Here is a 26964-nt window from a genome sequence, read left to right on the forward strand (position 1 = left end):
AAATTAAAAACTGCTTTTTACTCTGGTCTATAAATTAAAATGTTGAAATCTTTTCAATGTAGCAGGCAATCTGAGAAATCATGAATAGAGATATATGAAATGGGAGGACTGATGCACCGCCTAAATGGCAATATACCAGTAGATGTTTATAAACAGATACAAGTATTGAAGAAGATGTACATCCACAATCAAATACGAGGAACATGCAAGGAGTAGTGCACTGCTATGGCAGAAACGGTTCAAAAGGAAGGCCGTGTTGGCATTGGTCTAAACCATGTAAAGGCGTTTTCTCAACTTTCAAAGTAATGGGATATCACTGGGACAGGCCATCACTTTATTATCAGTTGGGGTCCGTCCTGAGAATTTCATGGAAGCATCAATAATTTAGGTCTGCATCCCATTCTATACCGTATGTTTCCTGCACAGCAGTATTCTGAGCCATGCAGGACACTACAGCTGGACCCATTACTCTGAGAGGAAAAACAGTGAAGGAGAGGAAGCAGTAAACCAGCACTTCATTGCCCTCATTCGGGGGGAAGTCTCAGAAGTTGGACACTCACTGGTCATTAGTGATGGAATAATAATAATTCTCATATGCCATAACTTTATAAGATGGGAATGCCCCCTTCAAGATCAAAGGGTGGTGTCCTATACTTTATTGGAGTTAGAAGTGGGTGATAACACAAAGAATGATGATAAAGTGGTAGACATAAATTCTGAAGAACAAGCACAGAAGCGGAGGTGGATGGAAGCAAAGACACTTCGTAAAAAAGTTAACAGCTGTTTCTCAAGCAAAAAGCTCCATATATAGTAGGAGAATTCCATGAGGATTGTTCAGAAGGCAAAGTGCTATGCCAGGGTCAGAAAAGGAGTGGTGTACATTACCTGCAGTTGTTCTTCTCTGTTGTCCCTCAGATATGCCAATTTCAGGTCCCATTTTCAGCTATCCAAGATGGTTAACACAATCTTCAGACTACCTAATCCCCACAGTGCATTAGCAATGTTAGACTACCAATGCACTGTCTCTCTGATTGGCCACATCTGCTCACATGATCAGCACTGGCCATTCAGAGAACAGTGTACAGTGTGCATTAGGTAGTCAGAAAATTGCTAAGGATGGTCAAAAACAGGACCGGGAACTGACGGATTCAAGGGGCAGCAGAGAAGAACAACTGCAGGAAATATAACCCCTTCCCCCTCTTCTCCCAGGGCAGAATTTTATCCCAAAAGTGGTGCGTCACTTTAATTCTTTCAACAAGTACAACCTCTAAATGTAATTATCTCTAAAGCAGGTATCACATTATAGCATATTATGAACGCATTTATGTGTCAGTAAAACAGACTAGTGTCCCGGCCCACCTGCAGGTTTCCTGATCTGAGCTCAGAGCATCTTGGTAATCTATAATGCTATGAGTTCAGGTCAGGATACCTGAAGTCGGGAAACTCATTCTTATAATGGACACATAAATGTTCACATAATATGCTTGTGCGAAACCAGCCTAATCCTGAATAATTCAAAAAGCACAGTAATTGTTGACTTGATTATTACATATAAAATGAGAAAAATGGGTGATGCTGAAAACATTTACTGAACCGTTAAAAAGTGCAATATATATAGCAAAACATCCCCCCCCCCCCTCCTTTTTTTCTATCTTAGCAGAAGTTATCATTAATAACTCAAAAAATACATTTTTGTTCCGGACCAGGGAAGTTATATATATTGAACATTTGTAAAATATTTAAATGTGTTCGCTGGATTTTTCCAATAAAGAATATGACAATAATAGAAACCCAGGCATAGAAGCTTCTAGCGCCACTGAAACCCAGCTGTGTTCTAGAAGGAATGTAACAACCCAAATTAAATCCAAGTGCCTGACATACTTCTACCACAAGCTGCAGCATTAAAAGTATCATTTTTCAAATCAACCTTTATAATTGAATAAGTGTTCAATTATTTACAGCATCGAAAACTGGAATCCAAATTTAAACCGTGGCGCTTCCCTCAGTAATCCAGGGAATTTAATGAAAGTAGCACAGTTGCCCACAAAGTGCTTTGGCAGAGTGAAAGCCAAGTAGTGATGTGCTCTCCGTGATACAATAGCTGCAAAAACAAAGGTGGAGAGAACCTTTAAGAGAGTTAAATTGTACAGCTGAGGCCCATTAGATGCAGACTTAATGTACTGTCTGTATGCAGAATACTAGATAACATCCTTTAAGTAATGGAAATCCGTAATAAGTAGGAAATGATCTTGTATAGCTCCTTGCATTAAAATCTATTATAAATGTTGCTACTCCATGACATATACTGAAAAAAACATTCATTTTCACTAGGACACAATATCTTTCAGGACATAGCAGTCAGTTTTAAATTGAAGTCTCTAAAAAAAAGGAAGTTAAATATTTTAGTTGTCCTTCGGACATTCCACATGATAGTTCCTTTCTGAAGAATGAAGGCATGCTTAGTTACGTAAAATAGTGCCCCCCCCCTTTCCCTTTCCTGAGGAATGCTTACCTAAAATTGTGCCACCTCCCCCCCCCCCCCTCCTTCCTTGCTAAAGTTAAATGGGTTGTCTAGCGACACAAGAAATCCTGCACTGGTTACTACTATATTTTCATTCTGAAAACCATACAAATGGCCTGATAGTAATCCCATTGGTTCCCTGGTCCCAGAAGTGGAGCTTCTGTTGTAAGAACTGATGTTCCAACCAAGGCAGAGAGCTTCCCCACTTCCCTGTGTGTCGGTGGCATAATAAAGGAAGCTGGATCTTTGGCTCAGTTCATTACCTAAGTTAGCCCCCTTTTCTGTCATGCCTTCCTTGTATACCACGGAACCTTCCACATATGGAGAGGAAGGAATCTATCTGCCTGGTTTGGAACTTTAGCCCTCACAACAGAACCTCCAATCTGTCCTGGGTCCTGCAAGCGGCTCCCTCATCTCCTCCCTATCGCCTTTCTTAGCTATGATTGCTATATTCAGGATTCATGAGTTTAGAATACAAGTATAAAGGGGTAAATGGAAGAGGAAAAAAAGTTTAATAGTGTTAAACCGGAAGATATGGTTAATCAAAAATATATGTGAAACAATTGAAATACAAAATAAAGGCAACCAGACGTTGTCAGAACGAAAGAAAGGTTAAGGGAGGACATGGCTTAATAGGGATACACTAGGGACTGCTTCTTGCATAGGGCAGCCATCAGGAAGATTGCCCTATTTGTCAAGAAAGGCCAAACTAGTTTAAACAGTAGCATTTTCTCCACTGATGGCCATTCCTTTGGTGGAGGAACCATTTGAATCTCGGAAAGGATTCAACAATCACGATTGGTTTAAGAAAAATTGGAACTCATTGTATAGATCCAAATTTGGGATGGTATATTTATTGTGATACTTATATAATGAATATGTTTACATTTTAATTATTCTAAATTAAAATTTTTGTTTTGGCACTCTGCACTTTTAAGTGATAAATAAGAAAAAAAACAGCCCACTACCGCAGGATTAAATTAAACCCTTATATACATAACGACGTGGAGGGAAGAAAAACACTTGCTCCAGCAGTGAACCAACAGGTCACAGGAAAAGCACGACTTCTGGCACACTCATAAATAAAACACAGCGTTTACTGCATCTTCTGAATGGCAATGCAGTGGGAGGTAGAGAATAAGATCTGGAATACTTACATGTTTCAAGAGCCATGACTGGTAATTATTAGGAAATTATAGTACCAGTGTTTCTGGCGGCTACGTGGTACATGTATTATGATCCACACATATCACACACACAACATATTACACACACAGCTCTACTACATGTAGGCTGACCCCACACATCACACTGCTCTACTACACCCATCTTGATTCCCACACATTACACACACAACACATTACACACACAGCTGTACTACATGCCACACACAGCTGTACTACATCCATCCCGATTCCCATACATTACACATACAACGCATTACACCCACAGCTCTACTACATGTCACACACAACTGTAGTACATCCATCTTGATTCCCACACATCACACACACATTGTACTTTTAATATGATTCCCACACATCACACAAACAGCTCTACTACATCCATTCTGATTCCCACACATTACACACACAAGAGATTAGACACACGGCTCTACTACATGCATGCTGACCCAACACATCACACACAGCACATTATACACACAGCTTTGCTACATTGTACATCCATTTACATCCATCCTGACTCCACACATTACACACACAGCTCTGCTACATCCTGATTCACACACATCACAAACACACAGCTCTGCTATTCCACACATCACCAGACTCCTGGATACAGTGATCACCCCTGGTCATGTGATTCCTGTCTCTACCCACACATGTGATCACATGATGTTGACATCATCACAGGTCCTGGTAGTAGCTGCTGTCGGTTTACCCAGTATACGGTACCTTCTACCGAACTGCACAATGGCTCCTTACACAGCAGTGACATCGCCACAGGTCCTTCAGCCCACCCGATTTCTGTGGTGGCTGAGGTCGGTGTCTTTTGTCAGGACTGCTGAGTTGTGTTTGAGATAATAACAGCTTAGTTGAATCCTCATTTTGTTATTTTTGTCTTCCCCTTTTCAAGAGCCCTAACTGTGATGATGTCACCAGGGGTGGAGCAATGATGTCACCAGGGGTGGAGCATCAGAAGCACTCACATACTAACTGACAAGTGGTCATTAGTAGTTTGATTATATGTTTTGAAATCTGTAAGCTTTCCTGTGTGTATTCTCTGTTTCCCACTGTGTTGCCTTTTAGAAGATGCAATAAAAGCTACATTTGATTTATGAGAGTGCTAGAAGTCCTGCCTTCCCTGCAACTTTTTAGAGATACTCTTAATGAGGCTCAAAAGGGCCTTTTTTAATTTTTTTGTAGAAGTGGATTCATATTGTTCTTCAATTGCTTAATACCCCTTTGATACCAGCAAGATTGACTTCAAGTACAGTTGCAACCAAAAATATTGAACCCCCATTGCAAATTAGGTTTATTTGCCAAACTTATAAACTTTCAGTTGCTTGCAAAAAAATCAAACAAGAACAATTTAAATAGCTCAACACAACTAATATTATAAGTGGTTTCTCCAAATTCAAAATGCCATTTTGACTGACTACTGTAGTCTCAGAATTATTCAACCCCCCGAATAGAATCCCTTATAAGCATACACATTTGCAAATCAGGTGTTCTCTAAGGTACACCTGATGCAACTACTCTAGGGCTTTATTAGTTGCATCAGATGTGCTTGAGATAAAACACATCAAATACTTGAGCTGGCTAGGACTTTTTTGACTGTGTTATTTGATTGCATGTTAGAAATATGGCTAATTAAAGAGACTGGTCCAAAAAGTTAAGATTACAGATTATTGCCTTGAACAAACAAGAGAAACAATGCAAAATGTTAGTGAAGGCATTGAATGTTTCTGAAGATACAGTTGGAAGCAAGTCTTCAAGTTCGTGGTTATGGCAGAAAGAGAAAGTTATTACTGGCTGTTACCAGATTTCTGAGGAGGCAGGTGGTCAAAAATCCTTAAGTGACTGCAAAAGACTTGCACTTTCTTGTGCCTTTAATTTTATGCAAAAATCTTTTCTAACTCATTCAGTTATTATGTAAGAAAAAATGGTGGTATTCTCCAGCAGCGGGGGGCAGTAGGGGACTCCCCCCACCTCTCCCCAAGGGATTTCACTATAGCGGGGAAAGAGTGGCAGTGTGGCTACAGGGCAACTCTGTGGGCATGGGAGGAGGGGCGGGGCTGATGGATCCACCCTTTAGTCCCACCCCCTCTATATTTGCTATGGGGGATCCCTGTGAGAAGCCCTATAGCCCCACCCCCTTTCTATCCCCACCCACTCTCAATTTACATAGCACCATACAAACTGGTTGCAGACTAGAGACTATTCAAAATGTTCAGAGTTGTTCCTGTTTGTTTCAGAGTTTGGACCATAAATTGTAAAATCCATACTGTCCAGCCTTCCTATTTATCAAGTCTCCAAATGTCAAATCAAATTGTATATGCACCACATGCCAGGCAATTCATCTTTTACCTTCTGTGCTGCCACTTCCAGTCCTATTCTCTGCCTTAATATTGGGTGGGAGATTAAAATCAATGTACAAACTAGTCACATCTTATACAATCCTATTGATAAAAGATTGAGCCGCTTTAAAGCAGCTGAGTGCTTGGAATTCACAGTGATACCAAGTGTTCCCGGCATTGCTTGTTGCACAGAAAGCACTCCAACAGATATGTGTTGTATCATATGTGCTCAATGTTTTCTAGTTAGACAGTAAATATAATAAGTAAGGCCACTCTCACATACGCGTTCGAAAAATGCCGCTCGAAATCGCGTCATTTTTACAGTAATTTTGAGCTGTGTTTTTGAACACGTCACAGTGTTTGTCAGCACTTTTTAACCCCTTAAGGACATGGCCTATTTTGGGCTTAAGGACGCAATGATTTTTGCGGATTTTAATCTCCATTTTTCAAAAGCCATAACTTTTTTACTTTTCTGTCGACACGGCCGTATAAGGGCTTGTTTTCTGCGTGGCGAACTTTAGTTTTTATCAGTGCCATTTTTGGGTACATAAACTATATTGTAAAACTTTTATTATTTTTTTTAAAGCGTTGATTATGAAGCATAAATGACACAATCCATTTTTTTGTGCTGGTCGGTGTGATTACAAGGATACCAAAACTCTTATATTTTTTTTAGGTTTTTCCACTTTTCTGCAATAAAAACCCTTTTTTTGGAAATCTTTTTTTTTTCTAAATCGCTGCATTCAAAGTTTGATAATTTTTTATTTTTCCATTGACGGAGCTCTATGAGGGCTTATTTTTTGCAAAACAAGCTGTAGTTTTTATTGGTACCATTTTGGGGTACGTACCGCTTTTTTGATCACTTTTATTGCGTTTTTTGGGAGGCAAAATTCTAAAAATTTGCATTTTGCCTCAGTTTTTTTGCGTTTTTTTTAACGCTTTTTGCCGTGCAGGATAAAAAGCATGTTCAACTTATTGTACGTGTTACGGACACGACGATACCAAATATGTGGGATTTTTTAATGCTAATATGAGAAAAAGCCCCCCAAAAGGGTTTTTCTTTACACTTTTATTTTTTGTACATTATTTTGATCCTTTTCTTACACTATTTGTGTCCCTCTGGGGGACTTACACCATACCAGCTCTGATCGCTATGATATGGCATTGCAGGACTTCTCTCCTGCAATGCCTTATCGCTTATTACAGCAATCATAGGCAATGGCCATGGCAACCAGCCCAGCTCTCTGTGATTATATCGCGAGAGCCCGATAACATCACAGAGGGAGCACTCTCCCCCTGTGAACCCTTTCCATGCTGCAATCTACATAGATCGTGGCAGGGAAAGGCTTAACAGCGGGGGGTGGGGGGCATCGCTGATGCACCCCTGCTGTTGCAGCGGGAGGCCGGCTATCACTGACAGCCGGTTCCTACTACTGGATAGCGCGGGATCGCTTCTGGTCTCATGCTAGCCACATGACGTAAGGCTACGTCCCGTTGCAGGAGGTACTCAGCAGCCATGACGTACCCTTGCGTCATATGGAGGGAAGGGGTTAAATGCACCTCATCATTGTGATGGGTGATAAGGTGTGATAAAAAGCGCTAGAAACACCGCGTTCTAGCGCATGTATGTGAGGCCCCATTGAAATCAATGACAGCGCTGTACCGCGGTTAGTGCGGTGCCCGGGATGCCACTCTACTCGCTGTAGAAAGAGGCATGTGGTGAGAGTGGCCTAAGTATTGACATCTGCACTTACGGCCTCTCTCACACATGCGTTTTTATTAAGTGTTTAGCGGGAGTTTGTAACGCCTGCTAAAAACTCTGTACTAAACCTCCATTTCCATCAGTGGGGCTTCTCAGACAAGCACTTTAGTGAAGCATTTCTAACTCACACTAAAACGAATGCTGTATGTTCTATCTTGTGCATTCAGCGCATTGTTAACGCGCCATATCACTCATTGTAGTGATGGGTTGCATTAAAAACGCTGTCCAAAACTCCGTTCTAAAACGCTGTGAAACTAAAACCATTGTAAAATGCAGCATTTTTACAAATGCCTATGTTAGAGTGGCCTTATAGTTAAAGGGTTTTTAAGAAAATCTAATATTGATGACCTTATCCTCTAGAAAGGTCATCAATACTAGATTGGCGGGGGTCTACCGTTTGGGAGACCCACTGATGAGCTGATGGTCACATGGCCTGAGAGCAGCTTAGTCCCATTCAAGTGAATGTGATTGAGCTGTAATACCAGACACAGTCATTATACAATGTACCACACTGTGCGTGATATGTAGTGTAATAAGAACGGAGCACACCAAAGTGCCGCAGATACTTCAGTCAGCTTACCGCTGGGAGTCCTGAACTTTGGACGCCCACCAATCTAATAATGGTGACCTAACCTAAGGATAGAACAACAATATCTTAAGGGCCATATACATGGGACAAAATTTTTTCAAACAAATTTTCGTGTCTAAATCCACAGCAATTGTGGACTATTCATTTACAGTTTGTTGATCTTCACTTTCAATGAAAATCATCATTGGATCGCTGACTCCTCACTGAGTGTAAAAGCTCACGCATAGAATGTGAAGCGCTGAACGAGAAGCCAGAGGTGATCAGCCTGCCTTTAATACATAATGTAGGATAAATTGTAGAGAGTGATGAAGAGAAAACAAATCTATTGAATGTTTTTTTTCTCCAGTGTATTCACAGAGAAAAATGAAATGTCAGATGAGATGCAGAGTGATAAAGTAAACTCTCCACTAAATGCCACTAGTCTAACCCAGGAAAAAGTTCAGAACCATCTTAAAAAGCTTAAAATAGACAAATTGATGAGTTCTGAGGGCATACACCCCCAAGTTCTAAGGGAATTAAGTAATGTGATGGACAGACCCTTGTTTCTTTCATTTAAGGGCTCTATAGTGACAGTGTCTGTTCCACTGGATTGGTGCTGATATAAGAGGGGTCAAAAAGTGAACCTGGAAACTACAGGCTGGTAAGTCTTACTTCTATTGTGGGTAAAATGTTTGAGGGTTACTAAGAGAGGCTATCCTGGACTACCTCAAGGAAAATAACTGCACAACTCCGTATCAGCATGGGTTTATGAGGGGTTGTTCCTGTCAAACCAACCTGATCAGCTTCTATGAGGAGGTAAGTTCTAGACTGGACCGAGGAGAGTCATTAGATCTTGTGTATCAGGACTTTTCCAAAGCGTTTGATACTGTGATGCATAAACAGTTGGTATATAAAATTGATTGGTCTAGGCGAGAATGTGTGTAAGTGGGTAAGTACGTGGTCAGTGATAGAAAGCAGAGAGTGGTTATTAATAATACATTCTCTGATTGGGTCACTGTTACTAGTGGGGTACCGCAGTGGGCAGTATTGGGTCCTATTATTTTTAATATATTTATTAATGACCTGGTAGAAGAATTGTGCAATAAAATATGAGTATTTCTAGATGATATAAAACTATGTAAATTAATTAACACAAGAGCGGACACAAGACAGTTCGCAAATGGATCTGAATAAGTTGGGGGCTTGGGCAGAACAGTGGCAAATAAGGTCTAACACTGATAAATGTAAGGTTATGTACATGGGCTTGGTAAATACATGTCAACATTACACACTAAATGGGAAACCACTGGGCAACACTGACATGGAAAAGGACCTGGGGATTTTAGTTAACTCTAAACTTAACTGGAGCAACCAGTGTCAGGCAGCTGCTACCAAGGCAAATAGGATCATGAGGATCATTAAAAGAGGTCTAGGGCCACATGATGAGAACACTGTTCTTCTTCTTTACAAGTCACCGTTCAGACCGCACATGGACTTTTGTGGACAGTTTTGGGAAGCAGTACTCTAGAAGGACATATCAGAGCTTGAGTGGGTTCAAAGGATGGCAACTTAAGTAATAAATTGAATGGGTGGACTACAATACTCAGAGAAGTTATTATAATTGGGGTTATTTGCTTTCAATTGCTTTTTTTCATGTATTTGTTTGCTAAGTTTTCTCTGTCTTTGGAAAAAAAATCATTTGTAAGTCATGAATCCATTTCAACAATGGCGGGTTGTTCTTTATTATGGGTCCTGGGCAGCTACTGACCGTCGTCCTACTGGTATGTTTCTCTTCAGTTTTTGATCACCTGCCAAAGCACTCATAAATCTTTATTATTCACCGTTGCCCACTGCTGTTTTAAGATTTTATTACAACATTCAGCCAGAGCATTGCCATCTATATTAATCTGTCTTGAGTGCATCATGCATCAGGTTTTTTGTATTGAAAATATCACAGTGTGAAAAGGAGTTTTGCGCTTCCATTTCTTATACATAGTGGAGAGTACCATTTCGTAAGCAGTTCACAAAATGTCTCACTTCATTGGACATCATTAGCCATATGCAACAGTCTGCTTTGGTATTCTGCCCAGTTACTGCTTCCCTTTAAAATTCTTTATTAGAGAAACAGAATAACGATCCTTATGGGGCTAATCTGTGGTGTAGTAGTCTGTTATTTCTTATATTCGGGGTCCCCGACGCAAAGTATATTAAAAAGATGTAGTGTTGGGGCGGAGTGTCATTCTAATACTATATAATCTTCACCTATTTTTGGTGAATATCTTAGAACATCAAAATGTATCAAACCTCCACCCTCTCTCCAGTTTATCTCTAGCTAGGGTCATATATAAGGTTACCAGACATCCCAATTTAAGTGGGACAGGCAGCGTGTGCATCCGAGATCTTCTTCCCCTCCTCATCTCACTTCTCCTCTTTGGTTCCACAAGAGACGAGAGGAGGAAGCGCTGCTGCGAGCGCACACACTTCTGACCACTGGCAGCACTGATGAGAGGAGTGACGGCACTGTGAAGACCAGGAGGAGGGTAAGTATATAGGTCTTAGAGGAGTGCTAATACTATTAGGGCTACTGTGGGGTGGGTGGGGAGGGGCAGTATTTTTGCTGGGCTGGTATAGGGGAGCACTAATACTATGGGCCTACTGTAGGGGGGCACTATTATTGCTGGCCTGAAATAGGGGTGTGCTAATACTATGGGGCTACTTTGGGGGCCACTTTTGTTCCTGGGCTGGTATAGGGGAGCACTAATACTATGGTGCTACTGTGGGGGTCACTATTATTGCTGGCCTGGAATAGTGCAGCGCTAATACTACTGGGCCTACTGTGTGGGTCGCTATTATTGCTGGCCTGGAATAGGGATGTGCTAATACTATGGGGCTACTGTGGGGGGTCACTATTATTGCTGGGCTAGTGTAGGGGAACACTAATACTGGGAGCACTAATACTACGGGGCTACTGTGGGGGCATTATTATTGTTAGCTGGGTATAGGGAAGTGTTAATACTACTAGGGCAAAGTGGGGGTTACTATTATTGCTGCCCTGGAATATGGGAACACTAATACTATGGTGCCACTGTAGGGGTCACTATTATTGCTGGCCTGGAATAAGGGAGTGCTAATACTATTGGGGCTACTGTGGGGGTCACTATTATTGCTGGGGCTACTGTGGAGGTCACTATTACTACTGGGGCTACTGTGAGGAGTCACTATTATTGCTGGGGCTACTGTGAGGGGTCATTGTTATTAATGGGGCTACTCTGGGGGGTCAATATTATTGCCTGGGCTACTGTGGGGGGGTCATTCTTATTCCTGGGGCTACTGTGGGGGTCACTATCATTGCTAGGGGTACTGTGGTGAATCACTATTATTGCTGGGGCTACTGTGGGGGGGGGGCAATATTATTGCTGGGGCTACTGTGGGGGTTCACTATTATTCCTGGGGCTACTCTGCGGGTCACTGTTATTGCTAGGGGTACTGTGGGGGTCACTATTATTGCTGGGGCTACTGTGGGGGGTCACTATTGGTACTGGGTATACTGTGGGGGGTCAATATTATTGCTGAGGCTATTGTGGGGGGGGCACTATTATTGCTGGCGCTACTGTGGGAGGTCTCTATTATTGCTTCAGCTGGTATAGTGGAGCTATATTACTACTTAGGCCACTCTGTACGTGGCAGCATATGTCAAGCTGACTTTGGGTATGTTTACGCATGGCGGAAATGCTGTGGAATGTCCGCAGCTGAAATTAACACTTTATGCAAATAGATCACAAAATCTTTCAATCTTTCAGTCATTTGAAAAATTATCTTTGCGTGTAAATGGGCCTTTAGATTAAGAAGAGATAGATATGTCTAGAAACTCTCCACCCATCGTAATTGGCTTCCCACCCCCATCCCCTTGTCCCCCTTCCCTGTCTGTTCTATATATCCAGGGTTGTTTGGGTGTAGTTTTTGCAACAGCACTTATTTTATACAAAATGGACAGCAGTGTTTATCTCTTTTTCCCAGGGCCGGGCTGGGCCAGGCCTGGTGGATGTGTACTCAATTGTATGGTTTATATGCTTAATATACAGATGGTCCCCTACTTGCGAATGTTCGAGTTACGAACTTTGCTAGATTCAAATATAATTGGCCTGCAGTATAATGTAATGCTGTAGCAGGTAGCCTAGGTGTAATATGGAAGAGAGGGAATAAATTAAAGGGGTTGTCCCGCGCCGAAACGGGTTTTTAATTTTTTTTTAACCCCCCCCCCCGTTCGGCGCGAGACAACCCCGATGCAGGGGTTAAAAAAACAACCCGCACAGCGCTTACCTGAATCCCGGCGGTCCGGCGTCTTCATACTTACCTGCTGAAGATGGCCGCCGGGATCCTCTGTCTCCGTGGACCGCAGGGCTTCTGTGCGGTCCATTGCCGATTCCAGCCTCCTGATTGGCTGGAATCGGCACGTGACGGGGCGGAGCTACACGGAGTCGGCATTCTACACGAGCGGCCCCATAGAAGACTGCAGAAGACCCGGACTGCGCAAGCGCGGCTAATTTGGCCATCGGAGGGCGAAAATTAGTCGGCTCCATGGGAACGAGGACGCCAGCAACGGAGCAGCTAAGTATAAAACTTTTTATAACTTCTGTATGGCTCATAATTAATGCACAATGTACATTACAAAGTGCATTAATATGGCCATACAGAAGTGTATAGACCCACTTGCTGCCGCGGGACAACCCCTTTAATGCAGCACAGATGAACAGAATTAGGAAAGAACAGATGAAAAATTGAACTAAGGTTGGAGTGTTACAGCAATTAAAGTTAGTTGCATATAATAATGATAATCTTTATTTGTATAGCGCCAACTTATTCTGCAGCGCTTTCAAGCATGGGAGAACACCGACAATATAACAATTACAATCAGTTTGAAACAAATGAGGTGGAGGTTGGTACATGAGGTACAAGGGGGGGGGGATGAGGCATGGGGGAACACAGGCAATACGAGAATTACATGTGGAAATCAGTTATTAGAAAGCAAACGGGTGGTAAGGAGCTGCAGGGGTAGAGGTCGTGTGTGATAGGCAGGGTGGAAGGTGTGGGGAGCCATAGGGAGTGGCAGGGGACTACGTCAGGGGATTTGGTATGCCTCCCTGAAGAGGTGAGTTTTTAAGGCGCATCTGAAATTTCATGCATCAGGAATTGTCTGGATGCCTTGTGGTAGAGCATTCCAGAGTGGTGGAGCTGCTCTGGTGAAGTCCTGTAGGCAAGCCTGTGAGGTTGGTATTAGAGGGGTGTTTAGTCTGTGTGTGTTAGCGGATCAGAGTGTGCGGGCTGGGTGGTGTGTGGACAGAAGAGGGATAGGATGGAGAGCTTTGTGGGTGAGAGTGAGGAGCTTAAATTTGGTTCTGCAGTGGATGGGCAGCCAATGCAGTGACTGGCATAGTGCAGAGGTGTCTGGGTAACGGCTGGATAGAAAAATAAGCCTAGCTGCCGCATTTAGTATGGATTGGAGTGGAGCGAGTCTGGTGCGGGGGAAGACAATGAATAGCGTGTTGCAGTAGTTGAGTCAGGAGTGGATGAGGGTGATCATAAGTGTCTTTAGCGTGTCCGTGGTGAGGAACGGACTGATTTTAGCAATATTTCTGAGGTGCATGTGGCATGTTTGGGCCAGAGATTGGATGTGTGTGTGTGTGTGTGTGTGTGGGAAGGGGGGGGGGGGGGGGTAAAGGAGAGGTCAGAGTCCAGTGTGACGCCAAGGTAGTGGGCATGCTGTATGGAGGTTATGATGGTGCCAGACACTGCAATGGAGATGTTAAGGGGAGATTGGTTGGAAGGTGGAAAGACGAGGTCAGTTTTAGTGAGGTTAAGTTTGAGAAAAAGGCAGGACATAGTGTTAGAGACAGCGGACAGACAGTCAGTGATATTTTGGAGGAAAGGTGCAGAGATGTCACGGGAAGAGGTTTATAGTTGGGTGTCTTCAGTGTGGAAATGGTATTGCAGGCTGAATTTAAGGATGGTTTGTCCAGTTGGGGTTGTGTAGATAGAGAAGAGAAGGGGACCAAGGGCCGAGCCCTGGGGTTTCCCGACAGCAAGAGGAAGTGGAGAGTAGATAGAGTCAGCGAAGGACTTGCTAAAAGAGCGGTCAGAGATGTAGGAGGAGAACCAGGAGAGAGCAGTGTCCTTTAGAGCAGAGCATAGTGAGAAGGAGGTCATGGTCGACAGTGTCAAATGCATCAAAGAGGCCAAGGAGGATTAGTAGGGAGTAGTCACCTCTCAACTTTGCCGTCATCAGGTCATTTGATACTTTTGTGAGGGTGGTTTCGATCGAGTGTAGACGCAGGAACCTGACTGGGGGAAGGGGTTGAGGAGAGGGTTGTCAGAGAGAAAGCATGTGAGGCGGGAGTAGACCAGGTGTTCTAGTAATTTGGAGATGAAGGAGAGGTTTGAGAAGGGTCGATAGTTGGCGGCATCAGTCAGGTCCAGTGTTGGTTTTTTAAGCAGCAGGGATATGATGGAGTGTTTAAATGAGGAGTGGAAGGTGCCGGAGGTTAGGGAGAGGTTGAAGATTGTGGTCAGGTGGGTAATGAGAGCTGGGGAAAAGGAGCAGAGGAAGTGAGAGGGTCGCTAGCGCAGGTGGTGGGCGAGCAGCAGAAAGCAACCTGGATACTTCTTTCTCTGTCATTGGTTCTAACATAGAAAGTGAGTGGGAGCTGGATGTAGTGCTGAGGAGTCTTGGATCGGGGCTAGCCGTGCAGTTTTCGGAGATTTCTTTTCGGATGTTGTTGATTTTCTCTTTGAAGTAGGCGGCTAGTTCTCCAGCACTGAGATCCATCATGGGGGATTGTTATTTGGGGCTGAGGAGGGAATAGAAGGTGCCAAATAGTCGTTTGGGGTTGTGGGATAGAAACATATGAAATCCAAAGGCTTTCAGCAGAAGGCACAAAAGAAACACAAAGACTAATATACCAAACTGCTGAGCATGACCGGTATACAGATGTATTACTACCATCCTCTGCAAAGAGGAGCTGGAATAAATACCTAAAAGAAAGACACTGATATGCTGACTGAGATAATAGACAGCTCAGACAGACTATCTACACTATAACAAAAGGGAAATGTTTCTCCCTTGGCATCCAGTGCCAAATGCCATACCGCTGTGATTCGGCACTGACACTGTGACATCACCCCAGACCTACGCATGCACCCAAGCCTTGTCAGGGCCAACAGCACCATGACATATTCTCACATTCTGTTTGTGAAATGCTGGTCTAAAATGTCTTGTCTTCTGCTTGCCATAAATAAATGGATAAAAAAACATCTAGAACCCTTACTATACTAAAAACATTTTATTTAGAGTTCAACTCTTTTTTTATTGAGCTCAATTGTCTTCTGCTTGAATCTTCAGGAATCTCAATGGTGGGTTCATACTTTCAATACTATCCCTGCCCATCTTCTCTTTCTTTTTCCCCTTCTGCTGTTTCAAGCATACTCAGGCTCAGACTGGTCCACAGAGGAACAGGTAAATCTCCTAGTGGGCCATGAGCGGGCCTCAATGCCTCACCCCTTCCTCCCCCCGACATGAGTAGTGCACAGCAAAATGACAAAACTGGACTGCTATAGAGTGGGACCAGGTTGTTTTCATTGTCGAATCCAAGTTGTGTTTGAGCCCTGATGACAGCTGTGTTAGTTTCTGGAGACCTAGTGGTAAGCGCCTCAATCCTGCCTTTGCTGTAGTGCAGCACACTGCCCCCTGCTGGTCTGATGGTCTTGGATGGTCATTCCACACGACAGTTGTTCACCCCTAGTGGTGGTATGAGGGCAATGACTGCTTAGCGATATGTGCAGGACATCCCGCAGCAACATGTGTTGCCTCTTATGGCAGGGCTTTCAAGAGGCATTTTCCAGCAAGGTATTGTTCGGCCGCAAAGTGCACGGGTGTCACAGGAATGCCTCCACAACATTGTCACACCTCCATTGCCTGCTCGGTTGCCAGATTTATTGCCCATAGAGCATGTGGCTGCAGGATACCCTGAACCTATCGCTAAGCTTCTATTATCCCTTGAACCACTACTAGTGGTAACCAACTGTCATATTTGATGACCCCCAGACCATCACACTAGCAGTGGGGCAGTGTGCAGCTCCACAGCAAAGGCAGGATTGAGGCGCTCACCCATAGGTCTCCAGACACAAACACAGCTGTTGTCAGTGCGCAATTTAAACCTGGATTCGTCGCTGAAGACAACCTAGTTCCACTCCATAATAGTCAGGTTTTGTCAGTTAAGCAGTCCCTATCTACCCCAATGTGATAGCAGCTCATTGTTTGGGATTTCAGCAGGCAGCCCAAGAAGGTTTTTTTCCCCTTTCTCTGGATTAACATAGGGTGGTGGGGGGTGGGGTGGGGGTTTAGGCTGAACCTACGAGCTTGCATGGTCTCAAGGTTCAGTTACAGCAAATGTGTGCTGCAAAATACCATACAGAACCTGTATGACTCCTTGCTCGCACATATCACATCTTGCATCCAAGCTAGAGGTGGCCCAACAGGGCACTAGAGTCTCCCATCAAGGGTTCAATTTTCCGTAATAAATGTGCTGGTGGTGGTCAGACAGACTGATCTAACATTGAGCATAATAAACTATTCCAATGAATTGTTGGTTCTTAATGTGTTCAAAATAAGACAGCTACATATTTATTATCAAAGTTTTCCTATATATATTTATTTAAAAGGCTTTATAAAAAGGTTGTCAACCCCTCTAGACGAAATATCCTAAATATAATTATATAACAGACTTTTATTTTTTTTACACAAATATTTATTTTAAAAAGGCAATGTCATGCAGTATATACGGAGGCAGAATGTCTTCTGTGTATTGTCTTCTTTTGTCAAGAATCTAAAGACATTAACATTGCATCTAAGAAGTAAACAGGTCATGTGTAACGTGAAGGTTAAATTGAACAGTGGCATCTCTTCGAGTACTGGAGATAAAAAGAGATATTGATTTCTCCTATTCTACCACTTCATAATCAAGAGGACAATCAATAAGTATCATAATCTGCCTAGAATGCTTTTCATGTCTCTAAATATTTAACCTTTGCACTACAAGACAGTCTTGACATTTATAGCCATGCAGCATGTCGTGTGAATAGAGCAGAGTTACTGCTGCGTAAATCAGACCTGTCAAGACATAGAATACGAGTCTCAAGACTGCGCGTGCCCTTTTGTAGGATGGTGAAACTGTTGTCTGTTTACAGGTGCTTTCAAATCAAATGTAAACCAAAGGAGACACTGGATTCTACACTTGGCTGTTCCTTAAAGGAGTAATACCCACCTGTATGCTGCGGCCAGAGATGTCCGGAATTAGGTAACAAGTGAACTGACTAATCTATACAGTTTCCATAAAAACAAATGGGAGTTAAGGAAACGGTATAGCACAGCCAATTTGACTGTTTTGGTAATCTTGGCCGCCAGTGACTGAGGCATACAGACGAGTATTCTTGTCTCACCCTGATTGGCTGAGACAAGAATACACCTTAACTGTCACGGTAACTGAAAAAAGAATGAATGTAAAATACAGTACTGTCATGGCCATTTAACTGAAAAGAGTTCAGGAAGGAGGTAAATGGTGCAAAGGCAAGTTATAAACAAAGGAATAATGCAGGGGTGTAACAAATACAATCGGGCGCCATAGTAAAACTTGGAATGCAGCACCACTCGATTCTCCATGTCCTATTCCATCATCCATAGTTATCATTATCTGTACCTTACCTCTGAGTTGGGATGGGTCCACTTAGCTTGTTGCACCCCATAGATGTTGCTGTGCCATTACCCTAGCAGTTACAAGTTATTGTGCTCAGATAAACGTTTCGTACTGGAGGCCAACAGCTCCAAATTTCTCAAAGTCATACAAGCAAATATAAGTAACTTTGAGAGAGAAAAGCAAAGAGACAGAGATGCTGCTTCAGCTAATAGTAAGTGTTCCACTATCTGAGAGCATATTACAGGTGAATTTCTGCATCCGTAGTATGGACGTGTGTCCCATTCTGACTGAAAGGTTTACTGACCAGAACTTAGAGCATCATAGGGACCTATGATGCTTGGAGTTTGGGTCAGTAAACCCTGTGGTCAGGCTAGGATACACTACTGTATTGCAAACACAGAAATGCAACTGTAATATACTTGTCTGTGTCACAGCTGCTGGAATCACATCCGTACTGCACAGTACTGCTGTATAATGTCTTTCATGCTTTCTGCATACAAGATAGAGATAAGAGAGTAGGATCTTCTTCCCTGTGTGTGCATTATATGGAGACATCCTAGCAGCTAGTCTCCATCCACAAGCTTGATGAACACTGAAAATTAGAGATGGAGCTTGAATTTACTGCATGCCACACACGTGGTGGTATGCAGCAAGTAAACAGCAAGTACGCAATAATTGTGTACCTGCTGCTTGCCGCCAATAGCCATGCACTATCTTGGCGTGTATGTGCGTGTAATATGCACCAAGATAGAACATGCCTCAATTTTTCTTGTGCGCGACTTTCATGCAATATGTGTGAGCGGTAACATGGGAGCCTATGGCAGATTGGTAGAGCGTATTATGCTGCCACTACATGCTTGCATGAGCCCGGCCTTAAGGCAAATGAGGACTCCGGAAAAATATGTTTAGTGATTTGTTTTCTCAACCATTTACATGTTCTTAATGTTACTGTAACAATCTGAGGAGATTGCATTATTTGCTAAGCTGGGGCTGCATGCATAACTTTCCCCGCAAGAAGGATGTGCCAGAACCAAAATAGTTTTTGCTAATTGGCCTTTTCTTTAGCTCCTTGATACAATGTGACTTGTAAATAATTTTAATGGCTCTCTAGTATGGGAGTTGGTCATAATGTCCATGTATTAATTATGAATCTAACAAACTAAGGAGAAATGAATCAACAGTTTAATGAAGTAATGGAATTACAGCCCAGGAATTATGTGCAAAGTAATTTCACAGTAGTGGGATAATTATTGTGCTTATAAAGGAGTGCAGGAGCTCATCGCAAGAGACGCAAGTGGTGTTGTGCTCTAGTGCTGCCCCCCCCCCCTCCACCCCCCAGCGTTATGTAGTGAAGAGAGAAAGAGTAAAGGTCCATTTAGACAGGACGAATGTCTGGCAAACTGTGTGTCCTCGCTCCCGTGCTGCTGCAAATATCGCTGACTCGCTCACAGAGCCACCAGCAGGGGGGCAGGGAGGCTGCAGGAGATTTCTCACCTCTCGCTCCCCTGACCCACTCCATTGACTTAACATAGCGGCTGTTCAATACTGAACAGCTGCTATTTACACTGAACCATGAGCGATGAGCTGATCGCCCATCGTTTATGCAGCATAAATCATGGATGATGAGCTGAACACTGATCGCTCCTGTAAATAGCAGCCGTTCAGTATAGCCGCTATGTTAAGTTAATGGAGAGGGGCGGGGGAGCGTGAGGTGATAAATCTACTGCAGCCGCCCTGCTGTGAGCCAGTGAGACTAGCTCCTGTGCAGCAGCACGAGAGTGAGTATGTGCGGGGACGAGTGTCAGGCATCATTTGCCCGACACTTGTCCTGTCTAAATGGGCCTTTAGTGTTACTTCTGCTATTCTGCTCAGGGATCACGGTACTGCCGGGTGACCCCTGCCACTGCAGAGCTGTAGGACCAGACTAGCTCTGTTAGTGACTGTGGTCACTACAGGGGAATATTTTCCCTGAATATATATTCCCTGCAATTTTCCCATGGGGCTCACTAGAGAATAGAGCTGTAGAAATCTGTATGGCTTATGGATAATTGCAGTCATGTTTGTCAATTTTCTGTATTCTATTGGACAGCTGCAGGCATTGGGTTAAAATATTTTAATTAAATTTGGGGATTGCTAATTAACCCCTTCTAGACTGAGCGCCCTTGGTCCTGGACTTTAATCCTGTCTGATAGCAGAAGTTTTATGAGGGAGTAAAGCTTCTGCTCCTGCATTCAAGCAGAATCAGGTGAGGTCCTTGGCTGTCAGATACAGTCGAGGCCCCAGAGGAGAAGGAAGAAGAAATTTTTAACTTGTCCTTTACAGGCTACATGAAATGTAATGAGCGCTCTGTACTAAAGAGTGAAAGCGGAAGTGCTAGTTCACATGAGTGCCCTATAGCACAGCAGAGCTGCAGGGTCCTAGCAGGTGGTAATCAGCTATGCAAAAGACTACTGTCACACTAGGGGGCTGTTTTCCCTTGTAATTTGGACTCCCATAGATGCCTCAGTTAGGCCCAATGTCGGCAGGTGGATTTGATTTGTGGAATCCACGTGTGGCTCCCACGCTTGAGATCTGCAAATCAAGCCACCCATAGAAAAACATTGGGCATCCACACTTCATTTAACACCTGTGGATTCTTTAACTTCAAACTTCATTCAACACCTGTGATTTGCAGATGCCACGTGGATAATGAATTGCAGCATGCTCCAGAAAGTACAGGTATAGTTTTGAATTACAGGGCACATATGGTGTTGGTTTTGGTTGGCTTTGGTGGGGAGTCGTTTTTCTTTTTTAGATATATTTTTTATTTTATTCTACATATTTTTTAAACTTGCTTTTATAACTATTTTTTAACATCTGTGTTAACCGATCACAGCCATTCAATGATGTTATTCAATGAATGGCTGTGATTGGTTAATCGAGCACCGGCTCTCATTGGCTGACGCCGTACTTGATGAATCAATCAGAGCATTAGCTTGCTGAAGGCGGGGTATTCAAGGTCCGCTAACAAGAAGAACTGCTCTGTCGGCGTGCAGGAGGACACGGAAGTCTGCAGCAGCAATGGCGACCAGTGAGAGGGACCCGAACACCGGTTGCTAGGTAAGTATTATAAGACACCCCCCCAAAAAAAGACACAGTGCCTCTTTTGAGGCAAAAAATATTATAAGACAGTGTCTTATTTTCGGAAACACAGTATGTCACGGGGGGAAAAAAATTGCAAAAATAATTTTGATAGCTGAAGAAAAAAAAAGGGCAGTAAAATCCCTAAAAATTGTCTAGTCCTTTAGAACCAAAATACCCTGGTCCTTAAGGGGTTAAGTAACAGTTTGAAGAGATTACCTTACTTGCTGATCTAAGGCTGCATGGACAGCTGTCTGCACAAGGAAGAATGCCCAATGCCAAGCTTGGTCTGGCCACAGAAACATTATGTGCTTATTGTACTTTTCTTTGGCTCCTTGACATGAAGTGGCTGGTAAGAAAGAGATTAGCAGATCTCTTTGTGGGAACTTGTGATACTATCCAGGTCTTCATAATGAAACTAACAAACTATACAGGTAGCAGGTGTTCTTCAGCCTTGTCAATATGGGTAGGGGGATAAGGAAGGACTTTGTGTAGTTTCTTGATCTTTCGCCAATTTGGCACCAATAAACTTTTGCTTAGAAGCATATGGTTATAGACTGTATTTATTGCGCCTTATTCAAGTAATTGGATCCTTGCTCTGTGCTGCTAAGAGTCAAAATACCAATAGAGCTATCTGTGTATACGGTAGCTAATTTGTACAGTAGTTGTATGGCACCGAGGACAGGCACACAGGTAGGATCCTTTACCCCTTGTGCCAATTTTAAAGAAAAATCATGAAGTGATGCTAAAGTAGATGAAAATTTATTGAACGCAATCCACAAATGTCAAAACATTGGATTATGTCGGTAAGAGAAATTGGCAGTGAACAGTTAGTAATGGAAGTGCTAGGAACTGAGAACATCACTAGAGAATAGAGCTGTAGAAAATGTGTATGGCTAATTGATAATCGCAGTCATGTTTGGCAATAGTCAGTCGTCTATTGGACAGCTGCAGGCATTGGGTTAGAATATTTTAATTAAATTTGTGGATTGCTAATTAACCCCTTAAGGACCGAGTACAGTAAATATATGGCGCTAGGTCCTGGGCTTTAATCCTAGCGGATAGCAGAGGTACTGTGAGGGATTAAAGCTTCTGCTCCTGCAGTCAACCATTTTAACCATTTCTGCCTTCTCCTTTACAGTCTACATAGTGCGCAGTGAGCGTTATGTACTAAAGAGTGAGGGCGGAAGTGTTAGCTGTACTATTCGACCCGGCGCTTGGTCCTGGGTTTTAATCCTGGCCGAGTATATGTAAATGGCATGGGATTAAACCTTTGCAATCCAATTGTGGATTCAGGGTTTCCAAGGGGGCTTTCTCTTTCTGCCATTTTACAATAACGCCATCTGCTGGATGAAGCCAGTACTGCAGTATGTGATATGGCGGAGAGGCCCCCCCCCCCGCCCGACAACAGAGGGGCCAGTAATATACAGTAAGAATAGCCTGCCGGACATCTTCCGACATCAGAGCTGTACAGGCTTCAATCAGAATATTGGAAGATGTCAGACAGTGGATTGGAAAGGGTTAAAGCTACTTCTCCGGCAATCAAGCAGGTGCAGTTCGGTTCTTTGGCTGTCAGTCACAGCTGTGGACCTGGAGGAGAAAGTAGAAGCATTTATTAGCCTCTTCTGCCTTAACAGACTACAAAGCACTCAGTAGTGAAGAGAGAAAAGAGGAAGTGTTACTTCTGCTATTTGACCTGGCTATCAGTTGACCGCCAGGTGCCCTCTAACACAGCAGAGCTACAGGGTCCTAGCAGACCCTGCTCAGCTCTGCCAAAGACTACTGTCACACTAGGGGGATGTTTTCTCCTGTAATTGGGGCTCCTATAGATGCCCCAGCTACAGTGGCAAAGTGTGAAATACAAAAAAAAAAAAAAAAAAAGACAATGCGAATGACCCTCAGAGGTCTTATATGACATTATGGGGGACATAGATGGTAATAAAATATAGTTACACAAATAAGTAAATAAAAATGACAGAATAAAATAAAAATATATACAAAAAAATGACCCACGGCCAACCCAAACCATCGCCATATACGCCCTGTATTCCAAGATTATGCAAATTGTATATCAAAACGTCCAAAACAAAATGAGGAACCCATTCCTGTACTGTATTTTAGCTTAAATATGCTAACTTCAAAAATAAACTATAAATGTAAAACAATCCTTTTTTAGGCGTTTACCCATAATAAAAAACTGGAAAAAAAGTCAGTGGAAAAAAAGACATAAAAAATAGTCCTACATGTCATGGAGAAAAAAACAGCAAAAATTAGTTTGGTGACTGAAGAATGGAAAAATAGCGCAGTAAAACCACCACATGGGTTAAATCCCTAAAAAGTGTCAATTAGGACCAAAACACCCTGGTCCTTAAGGGGTTAAAATGTAAACAGTAAATAGGATTCACATTTCCCAAAGTCGATTTTGTATTGAAGCTGTCAGTTGAATAGTTTCCTATTCCCTGGGTATCTGCGTCTGACCTTGCTATCCTCTTTTGAACTACCCATGCTTTCTGCTCCTGAGGTAAGAGTGTGAAGAAGAGGTAACTTAGATCCTGTATTATTTCATAAAGAGTGCTCCGCGCTGATTGTACTTTAAAATGTAATGCACCACTGCTTCTCATTCCTGAAATATAGCCCGTGACAGACTAGGACTGCTGAATTCAGCACACAATTGTCCTGACACACTGTGATTAGCAATGCCTATAAATGCTACTGACATATAGGCCCATATTCGCTAAGCAGCAATTCCATCCACTTACAACAGACATATTCTAGTTTTTGCAATTGAGGGTAATAGAGGTGAATCACAATCTTGGGCTTGCAGGTGCCTTATATATAATATTTGGGAATAGCTATTCATTATTATGCATCTCACCTGTCAGCCCATCAGGAAGCTATAATCGGCATCACATCTGCAGACTCTAGACTGCCATAAAACCTTCCATAGTCTACTGATGAGTTTGCCCTACACTATTTTAGATACAGTAGCTCCCACTGCAAGTGTAATTGCTTTAATGACAATGTATTAGGAAATTGCTGTTCAGTTACCTACATCTTAAATAAAAGTACTTCTAAACTGGATATGTTCCAGAATTGTTCTACATACCGTAGTAATTACAGATTGAGGCTGGATTCACACGGGCGTCAGCGTTTTTATGTTCGCCCACTGGTGATGTAAAAATGCGTGAATGGGCGCACAAATCTAACATTTGTGCGCCTGCTCAGATGGCCCGACGTATATACGCTAAGCCCGCAATGCCATCGGTTGGGGGCAGACAGTTTAGCTCGACTAAACTGTCTCCCTCTTCTCTCCCCCTCGCTGGTTCTCAATAAGAAGAGGAGGTGTGGTAAGCTCCAGCCCCTTGTTGGCAGCCATCAATGGGAGGGAGAAGGACGGGGCGGGAGTTTGGGAGGCCCGCCCTCTCCGATTGCAAACAGCCAACAAGGGGCGGAGAGGAGGAGAGAAGGGGAGGGAGTTTAGCAGTCAAGCTGCTAAACTCCCTCCCACCTCCCTTCTCTGTCCTCTGTCATTGGCCCTCATAGGGGTCTATGCAGCGGCCGACGTTTTGCGGCCAGGATAGTTCCAGGACTATCCTTCCTGGCTGGCGTAAAAGTGCCCAGTGCTATATTGGCCAGCTGGGCACTTTTACACTGCAGGAATATGCCCATCCTATCTAATGCATTGGAACCCAATGCATCAGATGGTAGCGTATATCAGCCCGGCTGTTAAAATGGCAACCCATATATGCTCGTGTGAATAAAGTCTGAGGTAAACTATGGATACTGGTATATCATACATGAATATAGTATTATGTTAGCATTTTATGTGTACCTTGTATGAGTTAATCTAGTGTAAATTATACAATTTAAACAAAATATAGGGAATGCATGACATTGCCAGTGCAACAGGCTCATTCCTGATCTTATAGTCATAGTCATATAGCCAGTGTATCCCATCTTTATAAACTATGTTAACAAAAGTATTGGGACACACATAGAAGATGATGGAATTCAATTTTATTCACATATTCCAATACAGTGCTGGGCTGATTTGGCCTCAATGACTGCAGTAACCCTCCTAGGTATGCTTTCCACCAAATGCTGATAAATACGAGGCATTTGCCTCCATTCCTCAAGAAGAGATTTAGATAGTGATGTGGGGATGATGAGAGTTTTAGGCTTGCAATAATAGAGCGTACGCAAAGATGTTCAATGGGATTGAGATCTGGACTTTGGGCTGGCCAATGACATTTGCAGATGTTCTGCTCCTCAAACCAAATCTCTCTGGACACTGTGGCAACCACCACACCCAAGTGCAGCCATCCGATCAGAAGATGTTGTACTGTGATTCAGCTGTCTACAACATTTGCTTCCACTCATATACAGTCCAAGAATGACGCCCCAATCACCAGTGTAGGCACCTCTGTGCATTTACTGCTGTGATGTTGGGCTTGTGTGTAGCTGCTCGTCCATAGTAACCCTTCGCATGCAGTTCTCTACAGTTGGTTTTGATGATAATGGATATTCCAACGGTCTGTGAGACCTCCTGAGAGAGTGTTTCAGCATAAAATATTCGTGATGCCTTCACAGCTTGTACAAGGCTTCATTTTCCACATTTGTCAGTTTACAAGGTCTCCCTGAACGTGGCTGTACGGCAAATACCAGATGCTTTACATTTCCGAATAACATTGCCAACAGTAGACTTTGGAAGGTCCATAAGTGTTGCAATGTCCCGTATTGATTGGTTGCTCAGGTGACATCACACCACCATACCTTGTTGAAAGTCTGTTAACTCTACATCTTGTGGCATTCTTATGGCTACTATGCCTGTGTGATACTCTCCTTAATACCTTATGCTCCTACATTCAATTTGCATATCCCCTTCGCCTGAGAGTACTGGATTGGTGGGAGTCCCAATACTTGTGTCAACATAGTGTATATACAGTGTTGCAAAAAAAGGAAGGATTTCTGTTTTGATTGCTAGTAAATGTGCTTTGTTATTATCTAAAGGTGTATTTATCATTGCACTCTCAGGTTACTCCCTGAGTATCAGGAGATGTTAGTGACCAATCATGGAATGTGAGTGTGCTTGTACTCCAGTGGATAGAAGAAGAGCGCAGTCTCCTGATCGACTTCAACGTTGTACAACTATCTGTCAATAATGACTAGGACGCTGGGCACCATATTTGTGATCTTCCCTCAACACTGCAGATTTCTGGAGCATGGCAAATACACTTTGAGAATCCTCAGTCAAGGTGTGAACATGTGCTCCAGCGATGCTTGATGCAATGATTAACAGGCAGAGCATGGTTGCAGTGCTCCGATTATTCTCACAAACTAGCTAAACTAATAACACACAAAAAGTTGTACCATTCATGCTTGAGCACACTAAGTAAAGATCCACAGACAGCGAAAAAAGTAACTAAACCTGTGTGTTAACGACTTCTCCAAGAGCTAACTGGCAAAAGGTTTTTCAATTGAGGAGATAAGACTGTAAATTTGGGTTTCTTAAAGGGCTTGTCTCGCGAAAGCAAGTGGGGTTATACACTTCTGTATGGCCATATTAATGCACTTTGTAATATACATCGTGCATTAAATATGAGCCATACAGAAGTTATTCACTTACCTCCCCTGCGCTGGCGTCCCCGTCTCTATGGCTCCGTCTAAGGGCTCCCACACACTTGCGATTGCGTTTTTTGTTAACGC

General features: G+C 43.0%; 2 protein-coding genes across 10 annotated transcripts in view; one reads left to right on the plus strand and one right to left on the minus strand.

Annotated features, from left to right (window-relative positions):
* The window catches only part of C5H5orf63 (chromosome 5 C5orf63 homolog), a 287813-nt gene extending 286842 nt beyond the window's left edge, over positions 1-971 (minus strand). Inside the window, exon 1 of the mRNA XM_066603147.1 lies at positions 886-971. The gene's annotated coding sequence lies outside the window, so the exon portion shown is untranslated. The remainder of the gene's footprint in view (positions 1-885) is intronic.
* The window catches only part of CTXN3 (cortexin 3), a 195537-nt gene that overhangs the window by 1308 nt on the left and 167265 nt on the right, over positions 1-26964 (plus strand). For 3 of the 9 annotated variants that reach the window (XR_010792820.1, XM_066603151.1, XM_066603154.1), the window contains exon 2: positions 8971-9053. The exons of 4 other annotated variants lie outside the window; for them this stretch is intronic. The gene's annotated coding sequence lies outside the window, so the exon portion shown is untranslated. Of the gene's footprint in view, positions 1-8970; positions 9054-10836; positions 10933-17632; positions 17743-26964 lie in introns of all 9 variants that reach the window. 2 more of the 9 variants (XM_066603155.1, XM_066603157.1) reach the window with 2 other exon arrangements.

The sequence above is a fragment of the Eleutherodactylus coqui genome, chromosome 5, assembly GCF_035609145.1.
Source record: "Eleutherodactylus coqui strain aEleCoq1 chromosome 5, aEleCoq1.hap1, whole genome shotgun sequence".
Taxonomy (NCBI): Eukaryota; Metazoa; Chordata; class Amphibia; order Anura; family Eleutherodactylidae; genus Eleutherodactylus; species Eleutherodactylus coqui.